Consider the following 18626-nt stretch of genomic DNA (forward strand, 5'->3'; position numbering starts at 1 on the left):
TTGTGTGCAATAGACTAGAGAAATTTGGACTTACCCTCAAGGCACACAAATGCAAGCTTTTTAGGAAGTCAGTTGAATATTTAGGCCATACCTTATCAGGGGAAGGTCTGATTCCTAAAAAATCTAATGTTGATGCTATTCTCAGTGCTCCAGCCCCAAAGAACAAGGAACAACTTCTTGCCTTTTCTGGAATGTGTGAATATTATAGTAAATTTGTTGTGAATTTTGCTACCAAAATGGAACCACTAAGAAAACTTTTAAGACAGTGTAATACGTTTGTATGGGAGAATGAACAGGAAAAGGCTTTCACTGATATTAAACGTGACATTGTGAATTCCCCGACTTTGAAACCGTTTAGGATGGGCAAGAAGTGCATCATCACTACTGATGCAAGTATGTATGGTCTTGGGTGTGTGCTATCTCAGACGGATGGTGTTTTAGAATGGAATGTAGCTTTCTCCTCCAGAACTTTGAATGAGACTGAGCGCAGGTATGCGGTTATTGAACGTGAGTTGCTGTCCTGTGTGTGGACCATTGAACACTATAGAATTTATATTTGGGGCAGTGAGTTTATTTTGAGGACTGACCATAAGCCTTTGGTGCATATTTTATCTGCTGGTGGTGGTTGGAACTCAACGACAAGGATTGCACGTCTCTCATCAAAGGTACAGGAATACAATTTTACAGTATAATACATTCCAGGGAAGAAAAATGTTACTGCTGACTGTTTGTCACGTCTTCCTTGTGAAAGTAAAGTTGACAGTGTGAACGGACTTCGTGAAGTTGATTTTGTGTTAGGGTTGACAGATCTAGTCTCTTCTCAGTATCAGGATATATCTGAACAGTTTTGGATGGAATGCCAGAATAAGGATGAGAAATTGGTTAAGTTAAAGAAATATCTGCTAGAGGGTTGGCCTAGCAAAACCAATGTTGGAGATGATTTACTGCCATTTTATAACGTAGCTGAAGAGTTATGGTGTGAAGGTGATTTGTTTTTCAAATCTGAGAAATGTATTCCACCAAGTGGATTGCAAGAGCTTATTCTCAAATTAGCACACAAGACTCATCCGGGAATCTCGGCTATGAAGCGCATTATAAGGTTACATTTTTGGTGGCATGGTATGGACAGGTTCATTGACCGTACTGTTAGAGAATGTAGTGAGTGCTGTACCAGTGACAAGATGTTAAAATTACATGTTCCACCTCTTAAAACAGTAAAAAGGCCAGAGTTTCCTTGGAATAAGATAGCTTTTGACATTTCGGGACCTTTCCAAGTTTTACCGGAAGGTTCGCGTTTTGCTTTGGTCATTATAGATTACCATTCGAAATGTCCAGAAGTGAAATTTGTAGCTAAAATCACTTCTGAGGTTGTCATTTCCTTTTTCAAGGAGGTTTTTGCAAGGGAAGGCTGTCCTTCGGTGTTGGGTTCAGATAATGGTGTGCAGTTAGTTTCCTCTGAAATGAAATTGTTTTTACAATCTTGTAATATTAAACATATCTGTACATCACTTTATGAACCACACGAAAACGGACAGGTTGAGCGTTTTAACCGAGTTTTGAAGGGTTTTGTTTCTGATGCTATCAAGGAGAAAGGCAACTCGTTAAATTGTATTAGACAGAAACTCTGGACTTATCGCATAACTCCTCATACTACCACAGAAGTTAGCCCGTTCAAATTACTTAAAGGAAGGGATCCTGCGTCAGACACATGTCCTTGGTGGTTCAAGGAAAAGTGTGAAGGTTTGGGAGAGAATGTGGTTGATATTAAAGAAGTTGCAAACAGAGTCAGTTGCAAACAAAATAAGTCTGCAGTATGGTACAACAAGAAGTGGAAAACAAAAGAGCATGACTTGTGTGTTGGTGATTGGGTCAGAATTCTAAAACCTTTTATGGTTAGCAAAGGTATGAGCAAGTTTGGTAGACCAATTCAAATTAAAAGAGTGTTTAGTAATTCTGTCATTACTCAAGATGGCAAAGTCTGGAATTTGAGCAGGGTTGCTAAATGTCCTACACAAGATGTTGTTCAGTTCTAGTCTCATGATAATTCTGACAAAGGCTACAGTCCTAATGGTGGGTCTGGTTCTTTTTCTGACTCAGTGGCATCAAGAATCAAAGATGATAAGCGTGTCAGAAGAAGACCTACTTCCTTACAAGATTTTGTATAGTATGATTTGCATAGTTTGACGTTCTGTTCATTTATTTAAAGAGGGAGGTGTGTTTATTTATTTATTTATTTTATGTAGTTTATAGAGCGCACAGCTACCCCCGAAGGGGTGTCCCGGCGCTAAAAACCTGAGCCTCCAAGGGAGAAGAGGGAGCAAAGAGCAAGGAGAAACAGTAGGGTGACTCAAAGTCCGGAGAAGAGCCAGGTTTTGAGTTTGGCTCTGAAGATGGGTTCGGAGGGACAGAATCTCAACTCGATTGGTAGGGAGTTCCACAGTTTAGCAGCAATGACACTGAACCCTCTGCCACCCATTCTAGATAATCTAAAACGGGGCGAGATCAGGAGGCGGAGGTCATTGGATCTCAAGGATCTGGTGGAGCGGGATATCGAGACACGTTTTTTCAGGTAGTTGGGTCCGCGGTCGTTGACGGCTCGATAGGTGAGGGTAAGGACCTTGAACTGGACGCGGCTAGCCACTGGAAGCCAGTGGAGTTCCTTACGATACGCAGAAACCGATTGGCGGTAGGGGATATTACCAATCAGTCTGGCTGCAGCATTCTGGACAATCTGCAGCCGGCCTACCAGATACTGGGGGGCACCAGCATAGAGGCTGTTAGCATAGTCCAGGTGGGACGTGATGAGGGCTTGGGTAACTGTACGGCGGGAATCCAGGGGGAGATAGGGAAGAATTTTTCTGATCATGCGCAACTTCAGGAAACAGGCAGAGGTCACTTTATTAACCTGAGTTTTGCATGAAAGGGAGTCATCAAACTGGAAACCCAGATTCCGAGCCGAGTGAACGGGAGATGGGGCGGGATCAAGCGCCGTGGGCCACCACCAAGAAGAGGGGATGGAGGCTTTCTGGTTGAAAAACAGAACCTCCGTTTTGTCTGCATTCAGTCTGAGGTGGTTAGCGGTCATCCAGACACTGATGTTGTTGAGGCACTGGCGGAAGTTGGCGAATGCGGAGTCCGAGTGGTCCCTGAAGGAGAACACCAGCTGAGTGTCGTCAGCATAAGAGACCACCCTGACTCCGTAGGACTCCACAACGTCGGCCAGTGGGGCAAGATAGACGTTGAAGAACAGGGGGCTGAGGGCAGAACCTTGTGGCACCCCGCATGACAGGGGTTTTTTCTCTGACTTGAAGGGTCGCAGCAATACCCTCTGACTTCTTGTCGAGAGGAAGGACTCGATCCAGCTGAAAGCAGTGCCACCAATGCCTATCTGTTTAAGTCGGTCAAGGAGGATAGGGTGGGAGACCGTATCGAAAGCTGCGGACAGGTCGAGGAGGACCAGCATGGCCTCCTCGCCCCTGTCCACGCATTCCCGAATTGTTTCGGATACTTCCAACAATGCCGTCTCAGTGCTGAATCCAGCTCTAAATCCGGATTGTGATTCGTGCAGTAGAGAGTGGTTTTCCAGATATTCCGTGAGTTGCAGCTGCACGGCTTTTTCTAGGACTTTTGCGGGTTTAGGGAGAAGGGAGATGGGGCGATAGTTAGCAAAAACAGTGGGATCTGGGTGTGTTACATTCTGTACAGTTTAGTGTTTATGTAATTTGTAATACTACTCCTTTAATTGCATGTGCCATGTTGTGTTTCCTTTTGGATTCTATATTCTTAACAGAGCTTTTCTCATACAGCATTCTGTACTGCTAGTCAGTTGTAACCTGTATTCTGCTGTGTCAGGACTGGATGCTGTGCTGTTCGATAAACCATCTTTAAACTACACATTTTCCTGGATTATTACAATATCCTTCCTGTACAAAATCTATGCTGGACTCAGGTGCTAAGATGTGTGCCTGGCACATGGCAGCTGAGAGAGAATGTAAAAGAGTGCCATATCTCTGTGTATGTTGTGCTATCCTGCTCTCTCGCTGTCACACAACACAGTGTATCATCTTTAGGTGCTGCGCTGTGTTGCCTGACAGCTTTTAGAATCTGGGCCTTAGTTTTTCTTTCTGAGTGCACTTTTCTGTTCCCGGTTCAGCTGTACTGACTTGAACGTTTTTATGCTTATTTACTCGTGGGCGTTTGTATGCAGCGTGGAAATACAATTTAGAGAAGTCTGTTAGTGTCATATGGATGTAAGTTTGTAAGCAGAACCTACTGTACCTCTGTGTGCACAAAGGGGTGTAATCAGATTGGATTATCAGTCAGAGCCATCCTAGAACCTAGAGGATTAAATGTTTCTTGTCAAAGGACATTGGTTGGAAACCTTGGATGACCAGAACCACAGTGCCAGATTCTGAGGATTCAGTATCCGCTTATCACTTAAAGTGAAGACATTCCTATAGGGAGTCTCCCATTATAACATTTGATTGCCCCGTTATACTGGAACGCTCTTCCTTTAGGCCTGAGACATGCCTCCTCCTACATTCACTTTAGGTCCCTCCTTAAAACCCATCTGTTCTGTAATGCTTACAACTAACGCTTCTAACCCCTCGTACTGTCTGCCTCCTTTTTCTTCAGCGCCAAGAAACCGTTGGGTGCTAGCTGCGCTTTATAAATTTATTTTACATTACATTACATTGATGCCATTCCTCATTTAGTCGGGAAAGGCCAAACTTGGTGTCATACATAAAAATCCGTTGAATAATGTGGCCTTTCCCCTAATGGGTACTGAATGATAGTGAGGCATTTATGTCCATTTATGTACCGAGGAGATAAGCATCAGGATCCAGCTTAGGTAGAGAGACAACAGAGTAGAACATTGATAAGCAGCCAGAAAGAAGACATTCATTGACGAGAGTAACTAGACCCTCAGTGTATGCCATGTGTCAATGACTTCTTTCCATTAGCAATCCCTTACATATGCCTCATATAGGCATGAACGGATCTGAAGAGGTTAACCAGATTCTAAAAGAGTTGAGAAGGCCTCATAACTTAGATGCATTGCTTAAACGATGCTTACTAGTCCTTGCAGGTTTCCATTACATTTGTTTGTTATAGAAATATTATCTTTTCAATTAAGTATTTTACTCATTTGGAAGGAGCACAGCTGTAGTGAATGAGGCAATCAAATAATTTCCTGGTCTCCACAGACCAACACTCATTTGTAACCAAGCTAAAAAATATAAATCCTTTTCATGACCGAAATTTTGCATTACCAAACAATGTGCACTACATGCATGATGGTATATAAATGTGATATGGATTTCAATGAAAAAATTGTTAATGTGTAAAAAGGGTACAAAGAAGTTGATTATTTGACATTAAATAAGTGCAACATGTAAACTAAAAGAGGGGAATAATATCTTAGAACATTCCAATTGTACAGCTGCAAAATAAGGTTAAGAATAGATACAGTAGGAAACTTTGTGTCATTCCTAAAACATCATTTGTCCTATGTAGGACAATTACAAGGTCAGAAACGATGACTGAAGGAATACGATATAAATTCCTGGTATGCCAATATGTATTCACTGAATACGTATAGGCAACACAATGTGTGTGAACATATTCTTTCGCAAACATGAATGATGGAATGTCTGAGGACATTTGCCACCAATATCATTGACCGAACACATGAACTGGAGCCGCGTTGATATTTAAAAATGTGATCTATATCTTTTTTGAAAAGTATTGGTTCATGTGTTCTCTATTGGATTAAGAGTGGGGTTGTCCAGCACTTACTCCGATCACTTATCATCGACGATGTGTGAGAATCCAGAAGGTACACTCACAGAGTCATATACAAACTTGTTAGAAATAGGATCTCTGGTTGGCTAAGGCTTGCACCAAAGCCAGGCGAGACCACCACTCTAGTCAGGGCAAGGGGGTTACATGCCAAGATAACCCCTGCTCACCCCCTTGATAGCTTGACACGAGCAGTCAGGCCTATCCTGGAGACAATGTGTAAAGCATTTGCGCAACACACACACACAGCAGCAACACACTAGACGCAGCACAAAAGGAACTCCACACAAGGTTATATATAAAAATAGCCTTGGTATTATAAGAAACTCATTAGGATAGTAATCACGCAATGTACACTATGCCAACTGGCACTGGGCAGTATTTACAGGGGATTATATACACATGACAGGGCTACATGGACCACTGTCAGAATCATCACTTAGTAGAAATAGTAACAGTAAGATTTATCATAGACGTAGAACACAACCAGTAATTGTAACACAAATAGTAAATGTATAGCACAACCAGTGACTAGTGGTGAAATACTGAACTGAGGCCTAGATCCTACAACTTAAATCACACTATGCAATAATCATAACATTAGGCATATAATAAATGATGCGCCAATCTCATAAACACTAAATCACATTAGGCATAGGTATCACCAGTATAGACATATTACACAGAAATCAGGGCCTCACACACTGAAATGGACCCCAGGCCAACTACATGGGGGGTTCAAACGCCCAATGTCCAGAATGTCAGGGCTGGCAGCGTATGCAGCAGAGTAAACGTGTGCAAAAGATCAGGCCTAAACGTGGCAGGTTCCACTAATTGCTGGGCAGCTGTGAAAATGAGCATGGGCACCAGCGTACCCTCTGAGCCCCTCTCTAGGACTCTGAAATGAACTATGGCCCCACGTGGCAGCTGCCTGCGCTCTCGCAGGGCAGCTGGAAAAACTACCAAACCAAGCACTGGCACTGCGGGGGCTTTAGGAGTCCACACTGGGACTCTTAAACTGAAATGGCCCCCATGTCCCCCTCCGGGACTTCTAAAAAGGAAAGAGTGCTGGCACCACAGTGCAAGTTACGTTGGAGTCCCGCTCTGGGACTCGGAAGGAAGCCAAACCTTGCCCATGTGTTGCAGCTGCCCTCTAGTGCCGCCTCTGTCAACCGGAAAGCTTTGTGGGGCCTGTGAGGCTCCGGACTCTTCAGCTACATCTGGGGCTCTCACCATGGTCACGGGAGCTCCGCCTCCAGACAGGCTGCTTCCAGACTCCAGACAGCACATCCCAGTGCGGGGTGGGCTCCCGCCTGGGTCTTTGAACGCTGTGCTTCCTGCTGTATGGCACTTCCACTTCTGTCCGTGAGGCTCAGCCCAAAACCTGTCGAGCCGCGGATCGCGGGTTCTTCTCCGTTTGGGCTGAAAATGAGGGGTAGGCTCCCTCTTAGTTAAAAAAAGGATATCAAGCAGGGGGATGCTCCCGTGTCAACTATTTTCTTGACCATAAAAGGCGGGGTGGGCACTCGTTTTCAACGTACTAATGCGGGGTGGGCTCCGGCTAAGGTTTTAAAAGGGCCTTAAAACACGTGGTGGGCACCTGCTTTAGAAAGGGCAGTGTGGAAGAAATCCCACATGTTACAGCTTAGCGCTGCAGGCCATCAGCGCTCCCCAAAATGAAAGTAAGGAGCCCTAGCGCTGTCCAGTCCAAAGTCCAGGGTCAAAAATAGAGCGCTCTTCCCAACAATAAAGGCAAAGTTCAGAGGGGGCACAAGGCTGGCTCAGGCAGGCCAGCACACAGGGCCCTCCAGCAGGGAGGCAGTCCCTTGTGGCGGTTCCTCCAGGAGCCCAGCAGCAGTATCCCCCAGAGTCAGGATCAGCACAGTTGACAACAGATTCATGGGTCGCAGCCCCTTCTTTTATACATCCTTTTCCTTTTGTCTGCAAGCACAGGGCTGGGGAAACCAGATGCAGCTAGTTTGGGGGAGCTTTGGAGCACTTTGTTTTGCTCAGCTCCTCTCTCCTTTGTCAGGTGGGGACTCAGGGAGTAGACACACCACAGGGCGTGGAGCCGGCATTGTAGAGGGAAGGCCCAGCCCTATTAAGGGCCCAGGTGCAACTCCTCCCTCCCATCTACATGCAGATCTCCCTATTCACCACTAGACAGACTCATCCTGGCTCCTGGAGCCACCCACACCACCCAGCACCTGTCAATCACAAGCCAGACATGCAATTCAGATCAGGCAGGCAGACACACCGCACACAGAAATGCCAACTTCTAAAAGTGGCATTTCTCCACCAGTCACCAAGCATCTGTGCACACCATTGCGCAGCATTTATTCCCACAAGTTCATACATGCGAAACTCGCCCCTGCACTCCTCTCATGCCAGGAATTACTAGGGACACACATATCCCCCATGAATTCCAATGGGAGGGCAGGCCAATCTCACCACACGCACTCAAAGCGCGCACGCACTTTACACTGGGCCACAGTGCTAAGGGGCGCAAAGGCAAAAAACTACTAATATCCGGTCACAGAAAAGGCAAAAAGTTTTAGGGGTGAACCTGCCAAAAGGGCCAAGTCCAACAAAACTGATATGTAAAGATGGATACAGCCCAATCATACTTAGTGGACTGCACCGTACATCAAAGTAGGTTGTGTTACACAAGAATCTGGAACACAATATAAATATAGGATAAAAATGTACTTTTCAATGAAATATACCATGTTTTTCAGAGACACACAACCAAGTGGATTCCTATTCCAAGAAACACCATTCATTTTTGCACTTGAAATATATCTGTTCAGCACTATTTTCTCTCTTTGTTGTGCCCTTTCAAGGGTGTAGTTAAAAAGTATCTGCTCTGTAGCCCTATTTATGCTGATCGATCATCATTGAAAGAAACACGAGGGTAACAAAAACAAATTTAGACATATTTTTCTTTGTTTGGAAAAGCACCATTTTTTGTTAAGAGAAATCACTTGTGCTTCCCATTGTTACATCCCTTTTCTGCTCATTCACCCTAGACTTTCCCAACCCTATACTTTCCCAACCCAGTTCTCTTGAGTAGGTTGCTGACAAGATTTACGTAATGCATCGACTGCCACTTGCAAAATACACAAATATATAGCTCGATACCACAGATGATCACAAATGGTAAAATAATTCTTCATAAGATTGTCATTAGGAAATCAATCTCTGCACAAGAGTTTGCCTTTACTTCTAAGAACAATGCACCATTTTGAGATATCACTGACAGAGCTCCATAGGAGTAAGAAAACAATCTTTGGACTCGACATTTTGAACTATCATTCTAGACCATGCTAGAATAGGCAAAGTGCAGGAAAACAGCCATGTAGGTTCACGGTACAACTAGGGGGGAATGGGAAAACAAATATAGCACTTTCCATGTGTCATAGAACGTAAGATTAGAACTCTAAAGTTACAGGACAGTATAAATAAAATAGATTTTGAAGAAAAACAAAAAAATGGATGAAAGGCCAGGAAGTGGTCCCAGATAAAGATGAAAAAACGTTCTGGAGGATGGTGGCCTATAGTCTGGCACACTTCATGATGACATACAGGCACAAATACTTACTGAAGTCTGAATTTCAAACTATTCAGCAATGTTCTGAAAAATCCTGCCAATGTTCCTGCAAAGGAAAAACTGGGTACTGATCAGTGCTCAGATAACAATTTTTGCCAATATCTTCTTCTTTCAAATAGGAAAACCAAGAAGAATAGAGCATCCTTTCGCTCTAATGTAGATACATCAAGGAAGGCCACTCAGCTACAATGCAGAAGATGATTCTGCAATATCTGGATAATAAATATATTATATTAGAGAAAATACCAGTACACAAAGCCCCCTCAACATTTCTGCAGGTGTTTAAGGTATTATTAAGGAACCGAGATATGAACCAAACCATGTCCTATCAGACTTCCAGTATTGCTTTAGACCAAACTCCAATTCAGAATGAGCAGTCTTAAACATTAGACAACATTTGCTAAAAATCTGTGACAAATGATGAATAAATAAATAAGGAAATTATTAGACCTGTTAGCATTAGGGTGGTCTTTTTCGAAACTTTTTGCCTGTTTGCTGAAATTCCCTTTTATTGGCTTTAGGCCTATGTGTACTTTACCACTGCTGACCAGAGCTGAAGAGCTTGTGCCCACTTGTTAAAACATGGTAAAATTGGCCTACTCCTGATTAGCAAACTTTATTGACTTATAAGTCTCTAGCAACATGGTACTACATTTACCAGGGCCTGTAAATTAAATTCTACTAGTGGGCCTACAGCACTTATTTTGCCACTCTTTTAAGTAGACTTTCAAACCTGTCACAGGCCTACCATTGAAGCCTGTGTGCACTTTTAAATTGCCTATTCGATCTGTCAAAATAAACCACTTCGCAAACACAAGATGATGAACAGAGCGCTGAAACATTTCAGACAGTCACCCCCAGTCACAGATATGGCTTGAATCCATCGTAGTTCTTTAGCTCACTTAACCACCCCAGTTCAGACCCAGCCATATGTAAATCAGTATGGACCCTGTGCCTCATGGAACCAGTCCAGATCGAACTGCCAAGCCAAGTCCTCCTCGGACCAGAAACAAGCATCCTAGGAACGGTTTCGGCGAAACACCCCTCATCAGCCAGGCTAGCTTGAATCAGGTGGCAAAGTGAGCAAGGGACCCACGTCTGGGCATACCCTGCCAACTTAGGGCGAACAAAGCAAACATAAGGAGATGATGGACGGAGCGCTGAAACGTTTCAGACACTCACCCCCAAGTCACAGATCTGGGTTGAATCCATCATCGTTCTTTAGCTCACTTCACCATCCCAGTTCAGACCCAGCCATATGCAAATCAGTCCTGACCCTGTGCCTCATGAGAACAGTCCAGACTGAACTGCCAAGCCAGGTTCGCCCTGGACTGGGGAAAAGAATCCTGGGACAGGTTTCGGGGTAACACCCCTCAACAGCCAGGCTAGCTTGAATCTAGTGGCAAAGTGAGCAAGGGACCCACGTCTGGGCATACCCTGGAAACTTAGAGCACACAAAGCAAGCACTAGGAGATGAAGGATGGAGCGCTGAACATTTTCAGACACTCACCTCCAGTCACAGATATGGAGCATGGAAGAGGTGTGGCGCAGCGGCCAGGGTGCCTGACTCCAGACCACATGGGGTCACGGTTTGATCCCCGGCTCTGGCGGCAGGCAAGCCCAGCACCATGTGACTCTGGGCAATAGCTTGCTTAATCTTCCTCATGGCCCTCAGTGCAGGACACCTCTCTGGAGGTAGCTGTGTGCTTTACAAATGCTGGCATTTACATTTACATATGGCTTGAATCCATCATCATTCTTTAGCTCATTTCACCACCCCAGTTCAGACCAAGCCATATGCAAATCAGCCTTGACCCTGTGCCTCATGGGAACAGTCCAGACCGAACTGCCAAGCCAGGTCCTCCCTGGACCAGAAAGAAGCATCCTGGGACCAGTTTCGGGGTAACACCTTTCATCAGCCAGGCTATCTTGAATCCAGTGACAAAGTGAGCACGGGACCCACATCTGGGCATACCCTGCCAACTTAGGGTGACCAAAGCTCTTGCCAGGCTTAAAACCCCCTCTTTAATACAATTACATCACCGCTAATGGTGGCCCTAAATGACCCATAGGGTAAAGTGCAGTGTATTTAAAACGTTAGACATGTACTTTTAGATTTTACGTATCCTGGTAGTAAAAAACTCCTAAATTTGTTTTAACCTACCCACCCTCATAATCGAAAAACGTTAGGTTAATTATTACATTTATTAAGTGATAACTGTTGTTTGGGGCCAGGTAGAAATAATTTGTTTGGTCTCTAAGGAATTTTAATTTAAAATTATCTTAATGATAAAGTTGCCTTCTGAAAATGACACTTTTAGAAAGTTCTAAAGAGTGGAGGGGGGACAACCCAATAAGCATTAGGTGCACTAAGGAAAAGAGGACGACTGGTCACCAAACAAGAAAAAATGGTTAAATTTAGTCCTGTGGACAATCAAAATCAGATAAAGACCAGGACTACTAATGAAAGTCATTTGACCATTTCCAAAATATCTATGGTCACGACTGGAACACATTTCAAAGGGTCACTGCTAAAGGCACACTATGTTGTCCTGAAGAAGGTCTGATGGATTAGCACAATCGAAGACCGAAATGTCGACTACATGGTCCATTTCTTTGTTTGTAAATATGGTATAGGTGACTGCATTATTTAAGAAAGATTGATGTCACCTGTTATTTTATCTTGGATTGGACTTTTTTCAGATTAAAACTGAATGTGAAAAAAACCTTCGTGATGACGTGGGCCAGGGGTAAATCCAAAACCTGTAAGTTGTTTGCAAGTAGGGAGAAAGTGCAGGCAACTAAATCCTTTTCATACTTAGGAGTTGTTCTTGAGGGTGGGGGGCACTGGGGTCCGGCCATTAGGAGTAGAACCTTGTCCTTTAAAAAAGCGACTGCAGCACTTATGACTTTTTCATGTAAGATGGGTAAAAGACCCCCCGAAATTTTACTTAAAATATATACAGCCAAATGCGTTAGTACGGCCCTATACGGTGCTGGTGTTTGGGGCATCTAAGACACCAGGGAAATACAAACAGTAGAAAATGCTTTTCTAAGGTTTATTTTAGCTGTACCTTTTAGTCTTTCTGTGAATAACTGTCACGCTGAGCTGGGTGTTCGTCATATCAGTGATTTGATAGCGATGCAAGGACTTAGGCATAGGGTTTGGACTGCAGTTGACCTGGAGCTGAACAGAGAGATTATCCGCAATGTTATGGCACTGGATAAATCAAACAAAATAGCATGGCTAACCTATATTCAAAAGTTTTGCCAAGATATGGGGAAAACTGAGCTCTTTACTGCACCAGAGGGGTTATGTAAGATCACGAGGAAAGACCTAAAGAACAATTGCTGGTTCCATCTGGAATCCCTGCGGCTCGGGGTTGAGCTCAATAAGGGCTCGGTTGTGCGGCACCAAATGTCGCTAGTATCTGTTAACATGCAACCCTACCTGGAGTGGTGTACCAAGGGATTTGATAGGTTTTTACTTACTAGGTTTAGATTCGATATCTTTTTTCGCCTGGTTTCATTTCCCAAAACTAACGATTGGACCAAATTGCTCTGTAAGGGCCCATGTAATGGGGTGGCCGAACAATCGACCCTTCATGTGATTTGCTTTTGCAGATTTTACTGCAAAGAGAGAGCCCGATGGATTAAACCTTTTCTGAAAAACAATGGAACATGGTATCAGTGCCGCCCAGCCCTACTGTATCTTCAGCTATTACATGAAGAATTGTGTGTGGCCACTATGGTCGGTTTTCTAAAGAGTGTTTTTAGAAAAAGGAAAAGTCTAATGTGTTCTTAAAATTGATGTACCTACAGTTAATTCTTAAATGTAATGATATATATGTGAAAAGTTCTGTTTTTCTGTGCACAATATGTATTGATTTTTTGGTGTTGCTGCTTTTATGATTTTAAATTTTGCTAAAATTCAATAAAGCTTTTCTACTACTACTACAGATTAAATATAGGAAGAATTGTTAAACTCCCTGTTCATTTGTAAAGCATTGCAATCAACGTGAAGTGTTGATATGTACCCTATGAATGTAATAATGATATAAATAAGAAATATTTTTTCAAAAAAAGATTATTCTGTGTTGTTTTTCATCTCTATTTTTGACTATATCACTCGAATAGTCTCTTTATTGTGATGATTGTCAGAACATTACAACGTGACTTAAACTGCAGCAGTTATTGATTCAATTGATTAGATTTTGTAAGTATTAAAATACAAATCTAAATCTGATAATCATTTTGATAAATAAATTCCCTTGCTGGCACCACAAACCATATACTTTTAGAAAGGTGTCATTGTCTTGTCCTAACTATTTGGTGCCTGTATCCTGTGGCCCTTTGTCACTTCACTGTTAACAGCTAGCAGTTGGTCCTTGCGTATTCCTCCCAGACAGTGAGACAAAAGGTGACAAAGTGTTAGCAGGATGGGTCATCCCATAAGGATGTGTCGGGCAGAGCTGTTCCCTACCCCACTTACTTTTCAAAGGAACTGCCTCAGCACACTCAAAAGGAAATTCACACTAGCCTTTTGACACCTCAGGCTCCTTAGAGCCTAGGCAGGCAGGAAGGAAATTCCAGAACTATCTCTGTGGGAAAAACTCCAGAAGTTTCTTCCAATTCAAAGCTGGCACCGGGTATAAAATTTGGGCCCTCAGACCCACTCTTTAGTACACCCTTCAGAGAATGCTCAAACGGCCTACCGTGCACTTTAGAGGACTGCCCTGCTCTTTGTTATGTTATGTTATGTTAGCTGTTTTTGTACCGCGCACAGCTGCCCCAGCAAAGGGGCGTCCTGGCGCCAAAAGAAGGTATACACAACATTGCAATAAAGCCACAGAATCAGAGATTTTTATTAAAAAGAAAGGTTTTAATGGCGCGTCTGAACTGGAGACCTGCTTTGTACTTCTGAGGACTGCCTTTCAGCTGAAAGCCTGCCTTAACCCCTTTCATGCTGATGACCGCCGGGAGCCGCCATGGCACACAGTGCTCGTGTGATGATGGCTCCCGGCCGTTATGACCGCACCCGCAATTGGAATGTGCGGCGCAGAATCGCGGCCGCGCCCAAGGGGTTAAACCCTCAGAGGACTGCCCTGCAGTGGGATGTCTGCAAAGTTGCTTGAACACAAGGCTACCAGAGTGACTACAAGGGTTATTTGGCTGCCCTCTAGGTCTGATCTACAGGGACACAAGAAGTTCCAACAACTTGAATCCTGCACCTGAAGACTACCTGGAGTAAGTGGTAGGCTTCCAAATGGTGCCCACCCAGTCCTGGGACCCAGGAAGTGGTGCTAAATGTGCTCAAACAGTTATATACAAAACTTGGGACTTTTAGAAAATGTTCTGCCAAAACGTGCTCTGAGAACCAACAGAAGGACGGGCCCTACCTGCTCACAGGTGAGCTCAAGGTGCATCACCTGTCGTCCTGACTTTGCGGTAACTCCCACTATGTTCTTCTTCTCAGCAGCAAGTCCTGTTTAGCAGTTCCTTGCAGAAGGATTATCCTGCCTTGTGGTGCCCTCCTTGGCTACAGCCTGCAGCTTTGTCCTATAGGAGATTTTCAACTTCCAATAAAAGACGCTGGGCCTCATTCACAAAGGTAAACTGGCACTTTTGTGTCAGTTTACGATTCTTTGCCTTTGCACAACGGATTTACAAGTAGTATCTTTATGAGTGCGCAGTCTTCACACATAAAAGACGTATTGTTTTATGTTCAGAGACTCCGGACTCATAAATATAACAACTCGTTAATCCCTTTGGGGAATAGGAGACAATTGGAAACTTACACAAAAGTGTAAACTTACCTTTGAGAATCAATTCCTAAGTTTGAATGCAGAAATCTTCACCATGCCTTTGTTCAGCAGCTCTCAGGTGACAATGCCTCCTCCTCAGACACCACCAGCTGCCTTACCCTGCCCTACCCTAATGAACTTTACCTTCTCAGACATTTTTCTTCAAAATGTCTTCTAAGTACGAAGGTAAGCAGCAACTGGGCACAATCCACTTTGTGTATATGAACCACGTTTCATTGTGGTCAGCCATAATATTCAATTTTGCCCCGGTCTTACTCATCTAGATGTCTGCAGTTGGTGCTTTGATTTTTTAGGTATTAGTTGTTACAACAATCAAAAATTCATAACTCATGTTACTGATTTTTGTTATTTTGGTGTCAAATAATGTATTAAATGTTACTATAATTGTTTTAAATTGGTGTGGGATTTTTCTTTCATTGTGTTTTACTTCATTAGTATTTAAGTGCTGAATAAATTCGTTACACATTGCCTCTAAGTTGAACGTGACCGCTTTTGTACCAAGCTACCAGAGGGTTAGGCACAGGTCGATTTAGAGACTTTTTGTGTTTCAGGAATTGTTGTTGTTGCTTGAGAAGGGTTCACACACCCCTCAACAAAAAAACTATTTTCTGAAAGAGTCTCGCATGGCTTGTCCCTTTAAACTGATACATTCAACATGTGCATATACCCTCTAACAGATGTGTTCTTCTCTTTTGCCCCGCGACTCAAATCAATGCATGTTGTTGGCCAAATCAATGCATGTTGAAGCCAAATGAAACAAGAAAAGCTTCAGAGGGTAACACTGAATTATGGAATTCAATCATTCCGACCAGGGCTGGATTGGGAACCAAAATCGGCCCTGGCTAAGTGCTCAGCCGACACCCTAGGAGTTGGTGTGAGGCCGAGCTCTTTGCCAGGACAGGTTTCAGCTGATTTTCTTACAGAGGGCAATATTACAGCTATGCTGCAAAAACGACCCTGTAACAAAAACGGCCCCCAAGGGGTTCAAAACCGGCCACCGCCCTGGTGGCTCACCGGGGAAATGCCAGATGCCCGCTAGTGGCAGTTCGGCCCTGACCCTGACCTGCAAAGGTGCCCCAAAAATCAAGATTGTCAAAGCTTAAACATCACACCAGAAAATCAATACCCCCAACCTTGTCTGTTATGCTGTGATTCATTGGAATTCTGTGGTTAATCAAAGAGAACTTGCTACGTCTGTATGCTATGAGTCTGCATGGGAAACCATTTGGTTTAGTATGAAGGCCCTCACCCGCCAACCTAGTTGGTGGCATGCTTCATCATCGGGCCCCACCCGAGGCAACAAGTGCGCCTCAGGTGTGCTGCGACGCCAGATTACTGCGGAGCGGGTTTTTTGGAAGGTGAGTGTGCTGTGCAGGTGTGTTGCGTGAGATTTAAAAATTCTGTCCTTGGGGTCCCTAACGGTTACTTTATAGGTGGCAGAGGTTAAAAACAAAGGCTTGGGACGTGTAGGGGTTGACTTATGGTCTCCCACGTCCAGTGTGGTCGACTAGTTTCAGCCAGGCCTTTTTATTAAACTGGCTTTCTTCAGGACCTATTTGTGGGGGTGTTACAGGGATCTATGTTATTATCAGTGCCCTGTAAGTGAAGCACACGCTAAGGTGCTGATATATGTGAGAGGTATTTCCTCTCAGTTTGTACCTGTAAAGGAAAAAAGGACATACAAGAGACACATAAAGTTAAAAAACGCAAAATTGTCAACCACGCACATAGGTGGGTTAGCGCCTGGTGCCTAGACGTGTGAGCGAATAAGGCAGGGTGTAGGCGTGTGTGAAGGAACGTGGCAGTTGACTGTTTGGTATATGCGCTACAGGTGCTAGTATACCTAGATGCGTAAAATAAATGTGCAAATTATCTACAAGTAGGATGCTTACTCCTGTCTACAGAGGACAAAACTCCCTGGACTTCCGCCGAAGGGTCGAGACTTATTAGCACTCTGGAAGTATAGAAAAAGGAGAAAAAAGGTAATGTCTAAAAAGGAGGGGAGGTCACACGCTGCTAGCGGTAAAGTGCTGCACGCTCAGTTATGGGCAAAGGCAGCATGACTGGCGGATGTACCGCGAGCGGGGACCGGCCTCCTTACTTACTAGGCTGTGTCTCCAGGTCCAATGGAACAACTGTGATCCGGTCGCAAGGTCTGAAGGAACTGAGTGCTTGTAGAAGGAGGCTTTAAATACCCTCTCTTGATCATTGGAATTCAACATCTTGTTCAGGGATCATCTCTCCTTCAATGGTATGTAAGATAGTATCTAATTTTCCCTTTCCAACTTCAAGGAGTCATCCTCCTGTATTTTACATTCTCTCCTAAACTTGTCTCGCAGCGCCACGAAGCTAGACGTGTCTGGTATAAGCATGCACATAATAAATATAATAACCTTTGTGTTCGGTTTAGAAACAAGGCTGACTTTCCAAGGTGTTCCTAACCAGGACTGGAGAGTAGCAGGGTTGCCCCTGAGCCCCAGTTTTGCTCAGTCTGTACATTAGTACCAGGGCACGAGTCTGGGGTACACGCGGGTGGACCACGTCCACCCATTTTTTTCACAGGGTGAACGTCGTCCACCCTGTAAGGAAATTTGGGCCCCACTGAATAATGTGCTGAACTCGGCCCGGTGTAATTTCCAAACACCGTGACACCTTTAGCAGCGCCTGCAGGTTGCCTGCTTTCCATCTGCAATAAGCAACAACCTGCAGGCAGGGACGGGTCTTTCTTATTTAAGACTCCTACTGGGCCCATAACAAAGGCCGAATTTGAGGGGTCATCAGACCTCCTTTTGTCTGAGTCTCATGGCTAGGAGCAGTTCGGAGCCTTACACCTGAAGCAAATGAAGCCGAGAGGAAACAAAGGCTCACCCCTTGTTAGCACTTCACACACACTTAAGAGATGCAGCTTTTCACTTTGTTCAGTCCCATTTAGGAGATATGCATGCACTGTAAGAATATTAGATGTGTTTGTCTTTTCCCAGTATTTACACAAAGCAAATTGTATTTATATTCCCCTGAGGAGCCGTTGAAATAATTTAAGCACCACTATTTTTTCTTGTATATCCCTACTCATTCCAATGCAGGGTGTCAACGCACTTTACATCAACATGTTAATTTTACATGTACAATAAAGTATATGTTTGTAAATAAATGTACAGGATGTGTTACATAAAACTGAGGGATTGCAAGGTGTAGAAGTCACATATCATCTTCATAGCTCACTGTTCTATTATCCTCGCAATGCGCGCAAACGTACACATGATAGACCTGCTAAACATCTATGTGAGGGCTTTAGATCTGATGTCACCTCTTGTGATGCCACTTCCTGTAAAGTCGTGGCTTGTGATACCACTTTCTATGATGTCAATTCCTGTGATGCCATGTGTGAT

The sequence above is a fragment of the Lissotriton vulgaris genome, chromosome 4_1 (assembly GCF_964263255.1).
Source record: "Lissotriton vulgaris chromosome 4_1, aLisVul1.2, whole genome shotgun sequence".
NCBI lineage: Eukaryota > Metazoa > Chordata > Amphibia > Caudata > Salamandridae > Lissotriton > Lissotriton vulgaris.